This window comes from Pogona vitticeps, chromosome 3 (assembly GCF_051106095.1).
Source record: "Pogona vitticeps strain Pit_001003342236 chromosome 3, PviZW2.1, whole genome shotgun sequence".
Taxonomy (NCBI): Eukaryota; Metazoa; Chordata; class Lepidosauria; order Squamata; family Agamidae; genus Pogona; species Pogona vitticeps.
Genome location: NC_135785.1, coordinates 38,657,895 through 38,678,412, shown reverse-complemented (window position 1 = coordinate 38,678,412; position 20,518 = coordinate 38,657,895). Strand labels below are relative to the sequence as shown.

Genomic DNA, 20,518 nt, shown 5'->3' with positions numbered 1-20,518 from the left:
GCCCACACCCACAGCCTTTACCTTAATCGCTGCTGCCGATATCTCTTTCTGGCCTCCCAGCCATGCATGTAAAAAGGGATACTGGCTGCCGTTTGCAAAGATGGTGGCTTCCACTTCATTTAGGGTAGGGAAGTTGCAGCTGGCATCTTTGCAAAGGGCAACCAGTCTCCCTTTTTACATGCGTGGCTGGGAGGCCATAAGGAGAACTCAGCAGCAGCGATTAAGGTAAGGGGGTTTCGGTGGGGGTGGGTGGGGGCTAAGATAAGGAAAGGAAGGGGGTATGGGGGCAGGCTGTGTGGGGGTGGCTGGCTGTGGGAAGGGGTGGATGGTGTTTTTTGTTATTGTTTTTTAATAGGAAGTGGGGTTGGTGGGGTGGGGGAGGGCTAAGGTAGGGAGAGGAAAGGGGTGGGAGGGTAGGCTGTGGGGTTGAGTGGCTACGTGGAGTGGTGGCTGCCTATCCCCAGCTAATTTGCAGCTGGTAGGCAGAATGGTTTTTCTTGTTTTTTGTTTTAATATGAAGGACAAAAATGGGTAAATATTCATCCCTTTCTATTCGTGGGGGTCTCTGGAACCCACGAATATGAAGGGAACAAATATTTAACAATCGACTATTTTCATCAAAAAAGCCAATCCATTTTTATATTCATTCCCATCTCTAGTCCTGATACCTAACAAGACAGAGGCACAAGAGCTAGGCTGCCAGGCAGCACAAGGCAGTGGATGCTATAAGCTCACACACCCACAAGGAATGAGTGCAGAAAAGGTGGGGAAATCCCCACTCCTGCTGGGTTCCAACCAACTTTGAAATTCCCGCACATCTTCGTGGACACTCTGATTGTCTGCTGATTAAAAATTTCCCTGACAATTTGACAGACATAGGGTAAAAGGAAGGTTAAATGAAAGGGGGGGGGAGAAATAATGAACATGAAAAGTTCCTTTTCTTTCTTTTTTAATATGTAGCATTCATGTTTTAGAGGTTGTCTACCAGGAATCAAAAACATAAAAATGGCAGAGGCACTTTTGTGTTTTCCCCCTTTCATTAAAACAGCTCCATCTCTTTCTTTGTCACTACCCATCTACTGTTTGTTAACAACAACGGTTGAGATAATTAAAAAATGTGTATTGTTTTCCATTTCATTTCCCACATACACCTCATTTACTCAAGTCAACTGAGGCAGCACTCCATGCACCTGGTGAAGTGACTACAGCTCACAAATTGTTTTTTTCCCCCCAGCAAAACATATTAGTCTTTACAGTACTGCCAGACCCATTGTTGCTGTTCTTGGCAACAGATTCTGCCAGATTAATGAAAAGGGATGTTATGCTAGAATAGCTTTACTCTCTCAGAACCTCTGCATGTGTGAAACCCGGATAAAAGCTACATCTGCATAGGGGTCTTATATTGGTTGGCTAAATTGGATTGAAACTGCATTGTCATTGTAGCAAGAAAGGAATTAACTTGTGCCCCTGCTTTGTATTTCTAATTTTCATACTTTTCCTAAAGATGCTATAAAGTCTATGGGTGTTCATGAGACAAGACTTTTAATCTCAGCTCTCAGATATTTTGAAAACGGGTTTATGATATTGTTTAATTTATTGTGATGGTTTTGACTGCAGATTTTAATGGCTTTTAGGGTCATATTTCATTTCACATGACTTGGATGATTCTATGGTTGAATTTGCTTTTTCTTGTTGCTTTATTTTATAATCATTGTAAGCCTCCCTGAGTATAATCTAGAAGTGAACAGACAGGGTAGAAATGTAATAATTAAGTATTATAATAATCCCACATTGTTAATAGCTGTGCCTCAAATATCATGGGACGTCAAATATCAAAATATTCAGAGAATGTCTGAAGAAAACAACAAGAGATCTACAAAGGACTTGGAGGCAAATATCCATTTCACTTATTGTGCTTTTAACTAACCAGGGGGCCCTTTTGAAAGAGCCGTCCCTTAAGGAGATAAGAGGGAGGGCTTGTAGAGAAAGGGCCTTTTCGGCAACTTCCCCCAGACCATGGAATGCCCTCACGACTGAGATTTGTCTGGCGCCAATGCTGATGACATTTTGGCGCCAGGTCAAAATCTTCCTGTTCCAGAAGGCTTTTAACTGAAATAATATCAGCTGTGAGTCTGATGGCAATTTTTAGAATATACATTTTAATTGCATTTTAATTATTTTGCCCTTTTATTTTGCCTTTTAATTGTATTTTAAATGCTCTAAGCTGCCCAGAGACCTTCGGGTAGTGTGGGTGGCATATAAGTTAAATAAACAAACAAACAAACAAACAATACCAGAATATTGTGATGTATATTAAATATTTAAGAAACAGCATATGAAAATATCAGCTATAAAAATTACCAATTTCTGGATTTCAGAACTACAGGCTGTTTTTAGCATTTCATATCATATTTAAAAATCAATCACATATCCTTTCATTTTGAGAAGAACATTTATATAGGGTTGTACGCTGATTATGTACCAAACTGAAACAGATTTTGAATGTATTAGAGTCTGTTTACCAAGGAAAGCCTAGTGACCTTTAGATCTTATATAGGACATTAACAGATTCTAACACAAGATATCATTGCTGAAAAGAAAAATGTTTAATTCCTCACCTCCACTTCTGCAGAAATATGATTGGGATCCTAGGTATCCATAAACAAAATAGAAAACCACTTGGAAATTGAATTTCTTTCCCATGGCATGCACTTCCTCTGTCAACTCCAGAAGGACGAATGCCTTCCTTGCAGATGGAGGGGACTTCTGAAGAGAGGACAGAAATAGGAGGTCTCCTCTGCGTCGATGGACCTTTGAGGGATGTTGGTTTTAACTTTATATGCTGTGAAAGGTCACACTTGTTTATGACGTATCTCTAGATACATTTCACAAATATAGTACCTCCCTTTCATTACTTTTATTGCAAGACTATAGATTGATTACATCTTTGTACTGTTATTTGTGTTTATAAGCCTCCGGGAATGATTTCATGGTTATTTTTATCTGGATTTATTGTACTCCTGAAGGAATTGTCACAAACTAAGAACATCTTTTTGTTTTTTTGAAACGGTTGTGTTTATTCATATACATCTTCCAATTTCTATGTCTACATCTCCTTCTATTTTTAGTTCTTTTTTCTCGTAACTCTTACCCACATATTTTATTTATTTTTATTTATTTATTTGATTTATATCCCGCCCATCTGATAAATCTATACCATTTCTCCCCATTTCTCCTATATTTGTGAAATGTAGGAGTCCAAAATAAGATCTACATGTTCTGATGTACGGACTCCAATCAGTATCCTGGCAAGTATATGCTGCACCAGCTAAAGTTTTTGAGATGTCTTCAAAGTCTGTATTCAAGGTGTATAGTGGTACATATTCTCCATCTTTTCTTACTTACTCATATCAGAGTGTTGCATAATTTAAAATTGTGGACATATATGACATATAGGTAAAATTAGACAAATTAAAATGTTAAAATAATTAGATTATTTTTGACCAAAAGTAGGTAATTTCAATAGCATTACCTTAGACATTTGCTAAAACTTCTTTTATACATGTGGTGGGTCATAAATTGCATATAAGCTCTGCATTGATTGAATTTCTCCTTGTCACAGAAATTTTGCCCTCTATACAAGTAGCCCCATTTTACTAGGTTATCCTTTGATCTTCCTACTTTCCTTCAAAGTCTACTAAATGACTTCTGGATGGTCCAGCCAGAGTCTTGTCCTGATGGGCAATACTCTCCAGCACTCATCCATTTGGCAAGGTGTGGTATTTCTATTCTCAATTAGACATGAAGATGAATTAAAAATTGAATTGCGATATTTGTAGAAAATCGCTGTTTCATCAAATATTTATCACTTTCTATCAATCAGTTCCAGAGACTCTGACAAATACAAAGTGATGAATATTTATCTGTTTTTTTTTTCATTTGTCCCCTTAGGCAGAAAGGGAAGGCTAGGATTCCAGAGCAGCAGCTTCCATTCCAGCAGCCTAACATTCCTTCTCTGTCTATGCGCATACCAAACAGCTGATCAGCTGACCTATAGCCAGAGCAGGAATGCTTAGGCTGCTGGAACAGAAGTCACTGCCACTGTCTACAAAAATGGCAGTGGTGGTGGAGGTGGTAGCATGGAGGTGGCAGAGGCAGCGGAAGCAGCAGGACTAGGCAGGGAGGAGACAAGGGCAGTGGGAAGTGGGAAGAGGAAGGGGGGCTCAGGTGTTTTTTTCTCCATAAGTTTGGGTTATTTTCTTCTGGTTTAATATTTAGAGCTTGAGATGTGTGCAAAAAACTTTTCCTTGATTTTAAGCATCATCTAGGGGCTAGTGTCCACAAAGTGGATGGGTTTGATTGCACTGTAAACTGGTTGATGTCCTTCATCATGATTACAGGATTAAATAGAGTTTCTATCCACTGCCCAAGGAATGACAGGGGCAAGGAGGCAAGAAGGCAAATGCCAGTTTTGTATTTCACAACTGAAGTAATACAACATGGCTGCTTAAAGGAGGGTGTCAGTAGGACAATGAAGTCCATGAACTATAATTATCTAGCTACACTTTGGCTGTTATTATTGCTGCTACTGCTATAACTACTGCTGTTATAGCAGCAGTAACTACCATTACTCTTACACCATCACCACTGCTGGAATGAGAACTGTGAGAGATTAAGTATGTTGGGAAAACAACACTTGCCAGTAAAACATATAGTTTTTCTCTACATAACTTTTACGAAGGTACATAAAGGCACTAAATGTTTAACTTATACAATGGTCACATGAAAATCAATGCATGTTTGTGACGGTGGTGCAAGCATACACAGTATTTGTATTAGGAGACTTGAAAACAGGCATAAATGGGAAATATTTTATCTTAAATGCTAGTAATTTGAGTAATGCCCCTAGAAAATGTTGTTAGAAATGAGTCAGAATCAAAGTCCATAAGAACTGTTTTCTGAATAGGAACATGATCAAAATATGGTGAGCAACCATTCTTCGGCAGTGATCACTTTGACTGCTTACTAGATTGCAGACTGAATCTGTGATCATGGATGCAGGAGCCAGAAGCACCATTTTAGATTGAACCAAGAGATGTGTAATAGCACAAGACCCTTAAACCTGATGCTTTAAAACTGAAAAGAAAAGAAAACAACAACAACAACATGCAATCTTAAGCACAGAGATTCAACATGAACCAGCATCAACGGGATAGTAGTAAAATACTAACTGCTAGGGAAAAAAGTCACAATGTACTCATTCATCATGGTATTGTTAAGAAACATAAATGGGAAAGCCATCACATCATAAATAGAACACATTTAGCTCTCCCAGCCATGTTTAAAGCTGTAAGCCACCAAATAGATCAAGAGTTTCACATTTCATTGTGTTCAACAACGGCTTAAGCTGACAGAAGTGACATATAAAATTGTCCTTGGTAAGGTTAGTCTGAGCCAAGGTATTAGCAGTCAAACTTTTCTTTTCTTGTTCTTCTTCTAGGTTCTTTTCTGAGTGCTATGGAGTATATTTAACCACTCCTAAGAGATACGTGGATGCAACAACTTTTAGGGGCATTGCCTCTTCTTTGAGGGATAAAAGGGTTTCCCAAGGCTCTTCAAACAACTGTCATTCACCTAATCCTTGTTGTCTTTAAATTATGATAAAATTCCTGCTTGTCACTTCACACAGGTCATAATGAAAGGAGGAGATTAACCTCCTGATGATTAAGGTCTACTTGATACACCCTCCGTGCAAGAATAGTTGCCAGAAATCAACAAGGAAAAGCAATGCATATTTTAAATATGGTTCATTTTAACAATGATGGCTTCACTTAGTTGGTACATCCAGTAGGTCTTTGATCTTCACCTCAAAGGTGAGCTTAAAAATACCTGTTGTTGATGCATAAGGCAGGATTTTTCCTTTTTAGAATGATAATTGTCATTAATGGTCTAAAATTATTTCTTTGCTTTGCTTTGTTTGCTTTGACTGACATCAGCATTCTGATTTTTTGTGACAGTGAGCTGTATCCCAGAAACAAACCCAGTCCTAATGGATATAACTTCCTTCTCTTCCTTACTTTTTTAAAAGTTAATTTTCATTTCTCATCTTCCTTCTCTTCCTTGTCTTTTTCCTCCTTTTTCTCCTTCTGGCTTTTTAGACTGTCATAATCTTCAGAGAATACGTATGTTCATTTTTCTCCATGAAGACTTAAAAAATCCTCCAAACATTTATGAAATTTAAAAAAGAAAATATAACAGCAACAACAATAGAACTACAGAGCTGGAAGAGACCTTATGGATCATTGAATCCAGCTCCTGTCAAGAAGGCACACTGGGGAATCGAACTCCCAGCCTCTGACTCAGCAGCCGGATGCCTAAGCCACTGAGCTACTGAACTATCCAACAGGATATGAAAACATTTTAAAGGGGTGTGAGTAGAAAACTAGAAAGATGTAATAGAAATACGTGCATGAGTTTAGAAATAAAATTTGAAAAGTTTTCTCTCTCTCAAAATGTACATACAGAATCTATTGAGGAGAAATCAGCTAGTCTTTTGTTATTTATGGACATGCTTATATGATTTTTTAAAAGTGCAACATGTTATTTCAGTAATGATAGACAGTTCCTAGTGTCATCATCAAATAAAATCTAGATGAATTTGGCATGTAAGAAGACACAACAGTCAACTCTAGAAGCAGTTTACGTTTTAAACATGCAAGTTGGCTAGAAGAAGCTTTCTCTGAATTGTAGTTGGTCAACAGAGTTGGAACATCCATCACAGAGAACCACTGAAAGCAGCTTTCACATGATAATGCTCCCTCTGTAGTACTGAATGAAGCTGCATCAGTTCTTGCAGCTGTCCTCTCATGTCTGTCCCCTGACAGACCACTTCTGCACACCTGTAAACAGATTTTGCACCCATTAAAAGTGATGAATAATCTCACATTAGCTACCACACAAGGAATATGGTGTAGCAGATCATGGAGACAAGTGGAACATGTGATGGATAACCAGCTGAATGGTATGCATCATGGAGGCCCATTATGCTTGCTGCACAAGTGAAATTGGCTTAGCCTGGAAATTTATGCTAATACAGGTGCCATCAGATTATGCCTTTGGAGACTCTAATTCTTCTTGCTGAATAAAGTCCTACAGATTAGAGTGAGATGGTGTGGTGGGGGCCAGGAATGTTTAGTTACTGGGCTGAGACTTGTGACTTCCTCAACTGGAAGCCTGTGGATAAATAGCCTTCCTGGTCCACCCTACCTATGTCACCTGGCTCAACCATCTATGGGCATAAGGGCAGGCCCACCTTCCAACCCTATGTAGCTTGAAAGCTCTGCCACTGAGCTTTTAAGGAACAGAGGGGTGGGAGAATTGGGGTGGGTGGGAGTGGAGAATATTATCAAAATTTTGAAAAGCAGGGAGACCTTGGTACAATATCAGGAAGGTCTGGGAGAGGAATGAGAAGCACCTGACAGATGGGGCAGAGAGGGCTCAGAGGTGATAAAAATACAGAGAGGGTAGGGGAGGGGGAGGATAGTCAGGGCAGCAATCTCAGCAAGAGTGGGGCAACAAGGAGGGGGACAAAGATGACTGGGAGGAGGCTCTTGAGTAGACCCAACCAGAGCCACCTAAGGAAGCATTCTACAGTGTTGTGAGCTGGTCCAAAGAAATCCTGGTCCAATTATGCCAAGCTGGGCAACTGGTGAAGTTCACACCCAACTGCCCAACCCACCTCCAGATATAATAGTAATGTTGAAACGGGCAGCTGCAACACCTTCAACAGCTGGCTATAGTGTTCCAAGTTCCTTGGCCTCTATATCTCAAGAGGCCAGGGTAAACCCACTACCACCAGTGATGAATCTGAGACCAGGAGACATATGGAGGCATGAAGGATTTTGAGTGCTGGGGCATTAGTAGCCCAGATAGGACACGTTTATTGTTCTTTGTTAATAAAAGTTATTCAGGTAGATTGCACTTCTGAAATCAGGTCGTATGGCCAGGCCTGTGAGTTTACTTGATGCTCCCCTTCCTATTAATGACTGGCTGAGGGCACATAAATGGGTTTATTTATTTTCTTTATCCGAATTTTCCACTGCTGTAAGCAGAATACTTGTTACATTCAAGAAGGGCCTGAGACTGGTTTGGTTATGATGTTAACATTACTTTGGGGATAGGTGTTTTGATGTGGTAGTGAATCTGGCAGGAGTCTTCCTGGTGTGCATCACCTTCGCTCTTATCTAATTTCCTATTTTCCTTCTCTATACTAGGACAGAAGATTTTTTCCAAACAGATGAATCAAGAGACGAAAATAGAAAATAGACATGGTGCTGAGTAAATTCGGTGACATTAAGTAAACGTTGATAGCTTGCACAACCTCGTCTTTCAAGCCTTGGTGATCTTGGCACCCTGTATTATCCCCTCTGAAAAGGAAAATGTGGGCTTGAGAACTGGGTGTGCAAATAAGAGGCACTGGAGTAGAGATAAAGTGTTGCAAAACCTGAAGCAGCTATATCTCTATGTACGAATTATAAAATGGGAAGTATCAATAGGGCATGGGGACAGCCACCTCCCAGCTTTTCCAGGTTGAACTGAAAAGTCTGAAGAAAGACTGTAATTGGGCTGAGCTAAATGGAGGGATGTGGTGGCGCTGTGGGCTATAACGCAGAAGCCTTTGCTGCAGGGTCAGAAGATCAAATCCACGCGACAGAGTGAGCTCTCGTCACTTTGTCCCAGCTCCTTGCCAACCTAGCAGTTCGAAACCATGTAAATGCGAGTAGATAAATAGATACCATCCCGGTCGGAAGGTAAAACGGCGTTCCCTAGTCACACTGGCCACATGACAACGGAAACTGTCTTTGGGCAAGCGCTGGCTCTATGGCTTGAAAAACACCGCCCCCTAGAATCGAACATGACTGGATTAAAAATGTCAAGGGGAACTGTTACCTTTACCTTAAATGGAGTTACAGTACTCTGTGTGACTAGCAACATTTCTATTGTTAGGGTGACTAGGTCTCAAACCATTGCTTTGCTTCTTTGAATTTCACCTAGGTGACCAATCTCAGGGCACGTGGCACTGGAAGAGGAGAAAGCTTGACATTGTGCAGGAGATGGCTTTATGGCTTGGACACCCATTCTTTATCATTCCCAAACAGCACCAGGGCTTACTTACTCAGTGTGTATTGTGCTTATGTAGCATTGCCACACAAAAAAGGCAGAAGAAAGAGGTTGGGGAAACAGCTGGTTTCATTCATTCATTCATTCATTCATTCATTCATTCATTCATTCATTCATTATATGCCACTCATCTAGACAATGTCTACTCTGTGTGGCTCACAGCAATTAGATTTAAAACTATTAAAATAACAATATCAAAGGTCATTCAAGATGAAGAATAAGAGAATAGATTAAGTGGTGCCCAGAGGGAAGGCCTGTCTGAACAGCCAGGTCTTAAGTTGGCTTTTAAAAATACCCAGCAAAGGGGCCAGATGGATCTCGGAAGGGAGATTGTTCCAAAGACGGGGAGCCACCACCAAGAAGGCCCGGTTTCTTGTTTTTTCTTTCCTGACCTCCCTCAGCATCAGGCTCCTCAGCCACCCCTCCTGGCTAGAGTGAGTGATACGAGTAGATCTAGGTGGGAAGAGGCGTTCCACCAGATATCAAGGTCCTAAACCGTTTAGGGTTTAGGTCCTAAACTGTTTAAGGTTTAGAACCATTTAATATGTAATCATTAAAACTTTGATGTCAATAGAGAAGTGAACGGTCAGCCAATGCAAGGCGGCCAGGGTGGGGGAGATATGTTCATGTTTTCTCACCCCACTGAGAAGTCTGGCTGCCGCATTCTGCACCATTTGAAGCTTCCGCATCAGTCTCAAAGGTAGCCCCACGTAGAGCGCATTACAGTGGTCTAAACCCGAGATTACAAGCGCATGGACCAGAGTACATACACTTGGGCACCTTAGGCTATTTAGACCCAGGTAAGAAGTGGAGCACATGTATCATTATCTGTGAATTTCCCTATGGACTGGTGGTGAACCTTCCGCAAGTTGTGACTAGGCCTGGGGGGGTATGGAAAAATTGGGGGAAAACAGTTTTCCCCCCATTTTTCCAAAGCTGTTTTGTTTGTTTGTTTGTTTTTCTGGAAAAAATGGAAAAAATGGAGTGTGGAATATATTCTTTTATAATGATAAATAAAATATGTCTATGGCATGGTATTCAAACTATATAACATGAAGACCTTAATGAAAGACTTCTGACACTTTATGTATTTAAGTCCACCGAGATGTAAAATTTCTGAAAATTTCTAGTTTTTCCAGAAAAAAATAGGAGAAAACATGTGGGTTTTTTCTTGGGGGAAAAAATTGAAATTTTCAGAAATTTTACATCTCTAGTTGTGACAGCAGTTTAGGGTATAAACAACTGTCATATGTGTTGTAGCTGAATACACACAGGACACAAGCACTAATACGTATGGTGTCCAGATAACAATGCTGGAAACATTTTCCTGCCTGGCTGGCTGGGAAAAAAAGCCAGTTACCCTGGCTCTTGATTTCCATATTTCCTAATTAGCTGGGCTTTACCTGGTGCCTGGACCCATTTTCTGAACTTCTTTCATTCCCGCTTCCATAATCAGCTGTACCCCTCCTACCCCCCAATATTTGCTTGCTCTACCCTGAGGCATCACAGGGGCTCATTTCAGGATCCCTTGGATATCAAGCAGTGGGATGCTGTAACTAGTAACTCTAGCTGTTTTCATGCCACCAATAAAGTTATTCCCTGCATTGTGACATTCTGTTCACTCCCTTCCACACACCCTCCACTCTCCAGCAATGGCAGTGAAAGCATTTGCCCAACAAAGCCTTCTGGTGTTTCTCGGACCTCTGTCAAGCAGACTGGATGATTACAATCTCAGGGATTTTATTTTGTTTTGTTTCCTTCTGTGTGAAACAGAGGGTATTGAGTCAGCTGGACCTTGCTGGGAGGTAAATCCTTCTCTAAGAATTGCACTCTTTGCACTGCCACAGCTTCTTGGAGAGATTACAGGGGGAATGATGTTGTGGTTGATTAGCCAACCTTGACGAGTCTGTGGCAGAGCTGGCCAGAAAATCTATTTCAGAAGCTCAGCAATTCTGTTTTAATTCTGAACACGGAGACCAACCAGAGATACTCTATCTGAAACCTGATTTCAACCTGTTCTGGTTTTCTGCACATGCTGGTATGTGCTGCTCTCTAATGGTAATCAATAGCTGAAGGTGGGGAGGGAAGTTCATTTACATGGAGAATTAGTTATTAAAGTGTCTGTTGTATGAAAGACATTTTGTTGGGCTTCCAGCCTTCAATTATATTTATCAGCTTTAATTGGAGACAATTATGTTCTGCATTCTAGGCAGAGCTCTCTTCCAACTGCTTTATCTACTGCTGTATTTGCTTTTAAAATTGAATTTTTTTTCAGAAGTGGTGAAACAGAGCTGAGAAGGATTCTATTAGAGATATGCATGTGGAATGCTGATTACGTATGCTTTTCCTTGCCTTTTTGAACATTTAACTACCTGACAAACTTTAAAGGTTGGCAATAAAACCATAAAATATATTACTAATAGGCAGTTTATAGGGATCATTTAGGGGGAAAAATAGTTCCTTTCAGTTGCTTCATCATCACTGATATGTAGAAATTAACATGAAAGCCAAAGAACCTTAGGGACATACTTCCCCTCCTAAATGCCTCCTTACATGTCTTGATTTAGTTACTTTAGCACCATTAATAAAATGCATTACTTGTTGTAAATAGCATACTAATTGATGCTAATGGGAAGACACTGTATTACAAACGGCTCACATGGTAGTTTTAAATTTACTTCTACCCTCCAGCTTCACAATTTATAGGTATATAGGGCAATCTTATGCACTCATATGCTAGCTGTTACTAGAATTAGAAACTTAGATTGTGAAGCATAAATAGCAAATAGATTTTCTCAATTCTCTCTTGTACACCCCTCCCATCTGTACATTGAAAATATATGATGAAACAGGGGAATCAGTATTACGGACAGTAAATAGTAAATTACAAAACAGTCACTATGGCATGATACACTGTAAAGAGCAAAAACTTCCATAGAAGGTAATTTACTTATTAGGCTGACCAAAGAACATTTTTGACCAAAGAAATTCACATTACAGATAGTTGCTGCCAAATATAGGAGAACTGAGACTGAAGAAGCTACTTGGATGACTAGTGAAATATTTCAACCTAATAAGAAAGAAGTCTAGTTGCCATGACTCAACTTCCAGATAACCTCACCTGGATGACAGAATCTTCACAGATATGCTAAAGGGTATTTTCTGCCACTTACGTAGGTAAAGTGTATTCTCAGTTTAACAGTAAAAAACAAAACGCTATTAACTCAGCATCCTCACATCAGGAAAGTCATTACAAATTACAGGGATTTAAATCTACAATGGTGACATTTTCATGCATGAGAAAAAGAAACTGCTAATTTTTTCTCTTCTGTGGAAAAATAAGTTATTTTCTTTTGCCGTCAAAAAGTGTGTTTTTCCCCACAAAAATGATCATTGCACAAATAACACTGATAACAAGAACTGTGTAAAACTCTGATAGGTTTTGCTCTGTTTCATGGACATTTTAGAATTAGAAGCATTGGATTTTTTTTAAAAAAGAAAAAAAACACAAATCACCCTTTCATTACTTATTTAGTATGTGTGCTTTGCTTCTCAAAGGAAAGGCCATCAGTTTTTGTGCAGAAACACAGCAAATTGTGGAGGTGTTAACAAATGAAGCATATGTCTCTCTCTTGTGCTGGAAGGGAGGATGTTTCAGGACTTGAACATTTCTTATTGAGAAAGTTCACATTCACATTATCGTATTCATCCATTCTGTTAGCAACACTAAGGGTATGGGATGGTATTGGTGACTATAAAAATGACATAATGCCAATACTGTACATAGTTTTCATAAGTCACATATAAATGTGTGATTGATTAGACACATGAAACAAGGCCTGAGATCTGTCTCTTGTACTGGTTATGATTTTCTGTGTCAAAAAAATATATAACAGCTACAAATTATCAGAGTTAACAGCACTTAAGCCTACCATGCAGGGTTGGCATGCAAGTTAAATCATGCAGTCTTGTATGTTTTGGTAATTCCCTGGAGCACTGAGCAATCAGGGTGACCAGAGTGTTGTGAGGGGTACCATGAAGAAAGACAGCTCATGCTGGATAGCTTAGTAGCTGCAGAGCCAGAGATTTGGAGTTTAATTCCCCACCGTGCCTCCTTAAAAAGCTTTACTTGATGATCCACTGGGTCCCTTCCAGCTCTGCAGTTCTAAGATTATTATTTCCCCCAGCCATCTGCACAAATTAAATAAACTGATCCTCTGGGTCTTACTCATACCAGGAAAGTCTGGGTAGTGTGACTGAGTGGTTTGTGAGGGCTGCTCTGTTCCAGCCATAAACTTAACATAGACACTTTGAGATCATACTGGATAACAAATGGTGACAGATGTCTCCTCAATGTACTGAATAAGAGATCTGGAATGGAGAATTTGGTTGATGAGAAACCCCAGTTGACATATCAGAAGACTCAGAGAGGACTATTTTTTTTCTAATATAAAATGCAAAACTTTATTAAAATTAGTACAACGTTATACATGACGATTTTCCTTTGTTTTCACATAGGACTATCAGGCTACCATATTAACAGTTCCAGTTCTTGCTAACATCTTGCTAAAAAGATAAAGGAAAAAAAAACCCATAAGAAAACAAAGCAAAATGCAACCAGCATCTACCGTACCTTTAGCGAAATATGTCAACACTGATTTTCATATCTCTTACATCACAAATTATCAAATCACAGGCCAAATAATGTGGTTATATTGAAATTTGATATGCTCCGTCATATCTGCAGCACACACTAAATCATTATGGACAGTTACAATTACAACTCGAAGGCAGAGTAAAAGAGAATGATTAAGGCCATGTGCAGAAATCAAGGCACAAATATGTTTGAAAGGTAGATGTCAAAAATCATTTAAATGTTTGGTTTTTCCTTCTTGGTGCTTAATGGACTGTAGACACTGAATGAAACCATTACCTGAAACTGGAGGAGGATTTGTGCAAAACCTCACCTGCCAAAGGTCACGTAAGAAGACATTTAGACAGAAGCATCTTGTATACCGTAATGCAGAATGGATCTCTCTAAAACCTAATCCATGTGGGTAACACTCTCAGGCAAGCACAGGTCATGCACCATCTGTATTTGATTGAATAATGTTTTATAAAAGTCAACAGACACAGGGCCTACCAAAAAGTTATCAGAATTTTCATTTCAATTAGGCAGATGGCCAAGGAATCAAATGAAGAGCTTTTGAGTGATGGGCACCAAATCAATAACATCTTTCTAGGCTTTATTTGATTTATTATTGTCTAAGCAGTGGAATTGATTTATGTCCGTAATTTTATTTGATAAGTTAATGATAGCTCAACTATTCCTAAATCAAATTTTGCTAAGTCTTTTCTTTTGTAAAATTCTCTCTCCTCCACCATTGAAAAAGTGACAGTCTTATATTAGCTGAAAACACATTTTGTAGAAAAATAGGGGTGCAACCCTTCAGCTGGGTGGCTATAGAATTTGAAGGAAGGCCCGCTACAAAGGAGGAACTAGAGGTACATTGACTACTATGAAAAGTACACTTGTGAGAATGCCCAGCCATAGCAGCAGGATTCCCCACCACAGAGCTATACAACTGGTGAAGATGTACTGAGAAAGGTCATAAACACAGGGCCTCATAGCAGATGGTAAATGGCAAGGATTAAAACTACACCACACCCAGAGTTTAGTGTACTATATTTTAAAAGGAATTCATTGTGGGGTGACAATATAATCCTTGATCTATTAACAAAATCAATGTGGTGCTTATTAATGCAGTGTTTTGTTATACATATAGGAAGGAGTGGTCTTTCCAATAGCTTAGCCCCAAGCCATTTAGGGGTTTATAGATCAAACCCAGTTTTAATGGATCAACGTAGTAATCTCTAGTGCAGCTGGCATAGGTGCCAAAGCTGGCGAAGGGTTTCCTGGCCACAGTAATCAGAGGGTTCCCAGAAACAGTACTGAGCTCAAGAGCACCCCAAAAGTTTAGGTATGATCCTTCAAGGGAATAGAATTCCAACCACAATGGAGTGTAATCCCAATCACAGATTGATCTTTTTTGTTGACCAATAGAACTTCTATCTTATCTGGATTTAACCTTGTTTATTCACACATATCCAGTTCTTCACTAAATCCAGACATTGATTCAGGACTTCTACAGCCTTCTTGGCATTAGTTCAGAAAGAGAGACGGTGCTGGGTATTGTCAGTGTATTGATGAGACCCAAATTTCAAATTCCAGATGATTTTATGTATGAATCATAGAAATCATAGAAAAGTGAAGTTGGAAGGGGCCTATAAGGCCACCAAGTCCAACCCCCTGATAATTATTGTAAGCCACCCAGAGACCTCTGGGTAGAGTGGGCGGCATATAAATTTAATAAATAAATAAATAAATAAAATGCAGGAATACAATCAAAGCATATCTGCCAGGTGATTATCTAAGAAGTTTTTCTTAAACACCTCCTGTGTTGGAGCACTCACCAAATCCCAAGGTAACTGGTTCCACTGTCGTACTGCTCTAACTGTTAGGAGTTTTTTTTTCTGATATTCAACCAAGATCTGGCTTCCTTTAACTTGAGCCCATTGTGTGTGTCCTACCTTTGGGATGATCGAGAACAGATCTTGCCCTTCCTCTGTATTACAGCCTTTCAAATATTTGAAAAGTGCTATCATATCACCCCTCAGTCTTCTTTTCTCAAGGCTTCAGCCTTTCCTTATAAGGCTTGATTTCCAGCCCCCTGATCATCCTTGTCACCCTCCTCTGAACTTGTTCCAATTTGTTAGCATCCTTCTTGAAGTGTGGTGTCCAGAACTGGACACAATACTCAAGGTGAGGCCTAACAAGTGCTGAATAGAGGGGGACTAGCACATTGTGGGATTTGGAAATTATACTTCTATTAATGCAGCCTAAAATAGCATTATCCTTTTTTGTAGCTACATCACACTGTTGGCTCATACTTAGCTTGTGATCTATGACAATTCCAAGATCCTTCTTGCTTGTAGTTTTGCTGAACCAAGTATCCCCCATCTTGTAACTGTGTAATTGGTTTCTTTTTTTCAAGGTGCAATACTTTGCACTTATCCCTGTTGAATTTCATTCTGTTGCTTTCGGCTCAGTGCTCCAAAATCAACAGAATTAAGTAGGTAGGCAGGCAGGCAGGCCGGTTGGTTGGTCAGTCGGCTGGTTGATCAGTTTATATATTGCCAATCTCTCTGAGGGCAACTCTGGATAGTTTACAATACAAAATAGCAAAATCAAGAAATCAAATCATAAAGTACAGCTGAACTATATAAAAAGACACTGTAACAGTGTAACTACTAAAGAGGATCTAGAGGTATATTGATTACTATGGAAAGCACTCTTGTGTGACTGCCCAGCCGCAGCAGTGGGACTTTCCACCATAAACACAAGGCCTCAGAGCAGCCACTTTTACATCTTATCTGCAGCAATTTTAAACTTATGCTATTGCTTAAATTTATGTGGTTAACTGTTTCTTACAATGCTTATTTTTATTTAAAACTTTGGGTTTTTAAAAAAACCTTAATTGACTTGATTGATCCAGGAAGTCTTCGCTTGGACTAAGTACTTCCTGCATTTCAACAATCAATTAACCTGGTTGAAAATCAGGAAGTGCTTAGTCTGAGTGAAGTCTGCTGTAGGCTGCTGTATTTCTGTCAGTGCATTTAAGTGGGTGTATGTCAGTAAAAGGAGTCTGGCCAGTTTTAGATAAATGCTGTAAACAATAGTGGACCAAACAAGGTGGTATAAGTTTCAAATCACAGTAGATGTGACATGATGACATAGAAGGAAATGATTCCATCTAATGCTGTTGAGAGGTTCAGCAAAACCAATAGCATGTCTCAAGTTCCTTCATTCACCAAGCCGACCAAAAACTATCTCTGTCTGCAAACCAGGCTTGACCTCACATTAAACAAGAGTCGCCATGATATTTTGAAGGTCTTTGAAACAGAAATACAGGTTCATTTGAAAATTTTCTTTCCTAAAATCAGAATCATAAATCTCATTTTAATCATCACAGTTCTCCTTATATTTGCAATGTGTGAAAATTCAGTATTATAAATAAATATTTTTCAAAGGTGTGTTAGCATGTAATTTTAAACAAATTGTTTGAGATTAATTTGAGCAGGCTACTCATTTATGTGCATTGCAACATTTGCATGTAAGGTATATGGACTCTCAGGCAACACCAGATTCAAGAGTCCACCTTTGAGATTTCTAGCTGTAAGAGACTGAGGTAGTAACAGACAAAGAAAACCACTTTAGAGGTAAGCATAACCTAAAGGTAGAATTGACCTTGCAGTACTTTGCTCTTGACTGTGCTTTTGAATATTCAGTGCCCAGTATAATCCATTATCTCTTGATAATGCTGTCCTCCTGTGATTTGTCAAGTACAATAACATTAGCTATTTTGACATGGGTACTTTTAAAAATATACATACCTTTTCCAACTGGGTGGTGTGTCAAATAATGCAGTGTTTAAGAAGCAAGTAAAGGGCTAGTGTAAAATCTTTTTTAAAATAGTACTATGAAATAGCTAGCTGGATAGTCCAGTGGTTTAGGTATCTGGCTGCAGAGCGAGAGACTGGGATTTTTATTTCTTACTGTTCCTCCTCAGAGAAGATCCAACCTGTGTAGCCTTTGGCAAGCTGGACAGTCCCAGGGCACCCCCAGAAGAAGGGAATGGAAAACCATTTTTGAGTATTCTCTACCTTCATAACCCTGAGAAAACAGTCACCATAAGAATTGACTTGATGGCACATGATTATTTATTATTATAAGAGGTTTCATGATTTGACTAAAATGAAAGTGGGACCAAACCAAGAGACTGGAGCTTGTGGACTTCATTAAGGACTCCACTAGATTGTCTTTCATAATCTAAACACTGATTTAAATCCATCTCATGCCAAGTCACATCCAATATGCATATTCAATAGTGACTTTTAGAAACCCATTCCCTTCTCCCAGCTGTATGATCTACAATATATAATTGTGTATATTTTCTTTTGTAAATGAAAAGCCATTGGCATTATTTTTCCAGAATGCAAAATGATTAACCCTACATATGAGTACCTCTACTGTAGAAGGAACTCTACATGTTTACATTTATACTGTATGTACATTAATTAGCACCAGGTCATTTTCTAGATAGCCCCTTCAAGTGCTGAGTTCCCTTATTTATCAAAAAAGTAAGTTAGATTTTTTTGGGCAAACATTTCACACAACCCACAGAAAACCGTCTGACACCCCAATTTTATACAAAAAGGGTATTCTTCAAAATATATAATGTACAGCTTTTTATTTTTATTATTATTATTATTTATTTGATTTATATCCCATCCATCTGGTCTGGTTGACCACTCTAGGTGGCTTTAATTTAATATTGACTTGTGACTCAGTATGTCAAACCATTATTTTGTACCAACATCTGTATGGCTACTACTTATATCCTAAGCAGTTTCCATTCAAACTTGCAATACATCAGTTTATAATACTACCAGTTTCCCTAATTTTTGTTGTCGTTGTTTACAACACAACTTTGCATATCCTGTTGAATTTGGTATACGAAACATTCTACTTCAACAGCTGGAAATGGTATATATATAATTAGAACTTTTCTTTAAAATACACACATGGTAAAAGCTGGTTCACAGTATATACATTTTAAAGGAGCCATGCAAAGAAAAATAGAATATTCTGGCTTTTTTTGAAATATATGGGTACGGAGACCATATGGATAGGAAAGCTATTTCATACCGGTCGTCCTTTGCCCATGAAATTTAAAATGGCATTACTGCAGGTTGACCCGGGGGGGGGGGGGGGAACATTCTCAATTCATCAAACTGAAACCCCAATGCCAAATATGTTTTTCTTGCTTACATATGAAGAGTTATTTCAGATTGCTTGTGGGGGTGGCTTGCCAGTGAGAAATGAATGTCAACATGTAGATTGCTCTTGAAATACTCATTTTAGTTAAGATTGCACTTATGTTCCTTTATGTTCCAGATCTTTGGGTGGGGGGAAGGAGGATGCATACATTTTTTAAAAGAGAGACCAAAAGGGAGCTTGTATGAATTGTAAAATAGCAAAGCTGAAATGGGTGATACTAAGTCAACAGTGAAATGCACAACATGGCTCAGGGGAAAGAAAAGATTTTCCAGTGAGGGGGCCAATAAACCTGTGAAAGGTTGATGAGGAACTACAGCAGCTGCTGGGTATAGCCATCAAAACATGATTCTCTCCCCTTCACCATGCGTCTCATTCCACAGTTTTCCGGGTTTGAATGTTTCTACCAGGAATAGTAGACAGGGATTCTATTTATGTACTGTTTACCCCACTGCTCAACATTATTTCAACCTAAGCTGCCCAAGTTGGTTTTAGGGGTGATGCTGGTGTTACTTTGGCCTTTACTCCCCTCCCACTGTTTTTTTTTTCCACTTTGGCATGAATGTTGAAGACCAGCTTATCTGGAGTTTGTCAGGACTTCATGTCCTCCATAATGATTACAGAGCTGTCCCAAGTGACATTAGGCTGTACTCATGTTGTAGGAAATGCTCTAGACCAGCTTTTCTGTGCTGAGCATAGTGAGAATGATCTGGGCATGGATTAAGTTTCTGTAGTTCCAACGTCATGAACAGATCCTAGAGATGAGAGCTTTGTATTAATCTTGTAGGCACAGGTGGCAAGCCTGATTGGACCCTACACCTGAACTGGGCATTCACTTACCACTCTCTGCATGGAGCACACAGCCAGCATCATTGCAAGTGCCCCAATCATGGCAGTAGCCTGGCTGGCACTGCCTTGGCTCCCTGCCTGGCTGACCACTCTGGCAAGGCAGTGAGATGATGAGCCTCCCTGCTCAGCTGCTGAATGGCCAGCCAAGCAGGGAGGTGAGCAGCTCCATTTGGGCTACTGCCATGATCGGCTCACTTTTGATTATGTTGGCTGAACATGCTGCACAGTGAGTGGTAAGTAGACTCCTGGTTCTGGGGGGAGGGTTCAGTCAGGCTGGCCACCTGTGCCAGCAAATTTCATATTAATCTCCCACGGGAAATGAATACAAAGTTCCTGTCTAATCACTTTTTAGTTAGGTTTAGATTTACCTGAATTCAGAGCAACTGCAGGGAACAAATTAAGATAGTCCACTCCAGGAGCCAGATGGATCTGAATGACATCTCTTGGGAAGTTTCCTGTGGAACCCTAGTCAACATTTGGAATGGGAAAATATCCAGGGCCATGGACACAATCACTGCTACTGTGTTTCCCCGAAATTAAGACAGGGTCTTATATTAATTTTTGCTCCATAAAACACATTGTCATGGTTGA

The 20,518-nt window shown here is 39.5% G+C and overlaps 1 long non-coding RNA gene across 1 annotated transcript; it reads left to right on the top strand.

Annotated features, from left to right (window-relative positions):
• The first annotated feature begins 11,105 nt into the window (after positions 1-11,105).
• Positions 11,106-12,394, top strand: LOC144587829 (uncharacterized). Its single transcript, XR_013542998.1, has 2 exons — positions 11,106-11,218; positions 12,181-12,394. It is a non-coding gene; the product is annotated as an uncharacterized LOC144587829 (long non-coding RNA).
• Positions 12,395-20,518: the final 8,124 nt, after the last annotated feature.